The 2636-nt window shown below is 51.3% G+C and overlaps 1 protein-coding gene across 1 annotated transcript in view; it reads right to left on the reverse strand.

Moving 5' to 3' along the window:
* The window catches only part of LOC102483298 (hyaluronan synthase 1), a 24380-nt gene that overhangs the window by 2350 nt on the left and 19394 nt on the right, over positions 1-2636 (reverse strand). The gene's annotated exons all lie outside the window — the stretch shown is intronic.

Below are 2636 nucleotides of genomic sequence, written 5' to 3' on the forward strand. Positions count from 1 at the left end.
TTTCTGTCTCTCTGTCTCTCTCTGTCTGTCTGGCGAGCGCACATGCCCTATAGCACAAACCTCTTAAAAAAAAAAAAAGATGAGGTACCATTCTACACACTTAGGGTGACTGCCATTAAAAAGTCAGATCATGGGGGAGTGGGGGCAGGTGGCATGGTGGTAGAGGCGCTGGACTCCCACATGGCCAACCACAGTTCAAGTCCAGGACCTGGTGGCTTGCTTTCTCACTTTCCCTTTCTCTCTCTCTGGTCAAATTAAAAAGTAATAATAAATACAATACAATAAAAGATTTAAAAAAAAGTCAGATCATGGGGCCAGCAGATGGCATAGCAGTTACGCCACTGGACTCCCGTATGGCCAGCTGCAGTCCAAATCTCAGACGTGATGGCTTGAAAACCACGCGGGGCACATGTGTGTGCATGCCCAAGATCCCGGCAGGAGAATGGAAGAGAAGGGGTTGCAACACAGCCATCCCCCAGGGGGCAATTTCTCACTTTCCCTCTTACTGTTTCTGTCTCTCCAGCTAGTGCGTGCACCTGAAGTCAAAAACGTCTAAAAAAATCGGTCATGGCGAGTGAGGCGTGGGCAAGGAGAAACTGCAACCCTTGTACATTGCTGGTGGGAATGGCACATGGTACAGCCTCTGGGGAAAATGGTCTGGTGGTTCCTCAAAAAAATAAACAGGGTTGGGAACCAGCAGTTAGCATAATGGCTATGTCGCTGGACTCCCACATAGTCGACCGCAGTTCGCGTCCCAGACCCGGTGGCTTAAAACTCACGCCAGGCGTGTGTGTGTGTGCCCAAGATCCCGAGAGGAGAATGGAGGAGAAGGGATTGTGGCGTGACCATCCCTCACTTTCTGTCTCTATGTCTCTCTCTGTCTGGTGAGCGCACGCACCCTATAGCAAAAATCTCTCAAAAAAAAAGAAAAAGAAAAACTTAAACGGGGTGACCATGAGATCCAGCAACTCCACTGCTAGGTACGTGCCCAAGAGAACTGACGACATTCCTCTCCACAGAGATCTGCATGGGAATGCTCAGAGGGCTGTTCACCGTGGCCGAAAAGTAGCAGCATTCAAATGTCCATGCGCTGGTAATCGGTGTGACAGCCTGCCAGTGGCATGGTGTGTAAGCTGGCTGGACCTCACTTGGCTGCCTGAGCAGTTCAAGTCCCAGCCCCGGCAGAGTACTTAAGCTGCACTTGTCTGTGCTGGCCCGAACTCCGGAGAGGCGAAGGAAGGATTGCAGCATGGCCATCCGCCATCCGCCGGGGAGTGATTTCTCACTTTCCTTCCCTCGCTGTCTCTCTCCAGCGATCAGGCATAACAAAGAAAATAAAAGTGACTTATTCCTACTATACTAATTGCCAGTGAGAAGGAGGGTTAGTACTTAGTAACGGTGATGCGAGGGTGATGCGAGGATGATGCGAGGATGAGCCTCGAACACATCGTGCTGCATGGAAGAAGGCAGAACATAGTGAGATTCCATTTACTTCAAATGTCCAGAATGGTCTTCAGGTGGGGGAGGGGGACACAGATGAAGAGAGGAGTGACTGCCAAGTGCAGGATTCCTTTTAGAGGGGTAAAATGTCCTAACATGAAAATGTTGTAACATTGGAACCAGCAGTTGGCGTAATGGCTATGTCGCTGGACTCCCATGTAGTCAACTGCGGTTTGAGTCCCGGACCTAGTGGCTTAAACTCACACCAGGTGCGTGTGTGTGCGTACCCAAGATCCTGGGAGAATAGAGAAGGGATTGCAGCGTGGCCATCCCCCCTGGGGGTGATTTCTTGCGTTCTGTCTCTGCCTCTCTTTCTGGCGAGCGCACACACCCAATAGCAAAAACCTCTCCCCAAAAAAACAATGTTCTAAGATTGTGGTGACGGCTGTACTTAAACTTACTAAAAACCATTGAGCGGTACAACCCGCCCCCAGCTTCAGCCAGCCCAGGATTACAGGTCCCCATGTGTCAAGGATGTTCGGGAGGTCTCCAGGCATGAACCCGGACTTGGAATAGGTGAACTTGGTGGGAGAGCGATTGGAGACACATGCAGACCGCTTTCTCCAGGAGTTTTACTATAACAGAAAGGGAAATGGGGCCGCAGCTCAAGAAGACACTGAGGTCAAGAGAGGGGATCTTAACCGTGAGACTGACTGCATGCCTGGACGCTGCTGTGTCGGGAGAGCAGACGTAGCAGGGAGGGTCAGGTGGAAGCTACCGGAGTGAGACCTTCGGGAAATGACGGCGTGGGGTCCAGAGCCCAAGTAGGAGGGGTCGTTGCTGTCTGAGAGCACAGTGCTTCACCCTCTGCAATGGGACAGAGCTGGCAGGCGTGGGCACAGATGAAAGCGAGGGGTAAACTGTGCTGACAGGGACTCCGAACATTTTCTTCCTGTACCCTCTGACTTCCCGCTTCTGTGAGCTACGAAGCCAGTTGAGAGAGGCTGGGGGGGTGGGGGCAAGGAGAGAAGGGAGGAGTCCGCTTTCTCTGAGGATGCTCCGAGAGCGACCACTGAGCCGGACAGTGACTAGCCAGGACAGGTCCTCTGGAAGTACCAGAGGGTCTTCGGAAAGTTCATGGAAAATGACACAGATAATGAAAAACTATTTATGGATTTCTTTTTTTTTTTTTTTTT

The sequence above is a fragment of the Tupaia chinensis genome, unplaced genomic scaffold (assembly GCF_000334495.1).
Source record: "Tupaia chinensis unplaced genomic scaffold, TupChi_1.0 Scaffold000559_1, whole genome shotgun sequence".
NCBI classification, from domain to species: domain Eukaryota; kingdom Metazoa; phylum Chordata; class Mammalia; order Scandentia; family Tupaiidae; genus Tupaia; species Tupaia belangeri.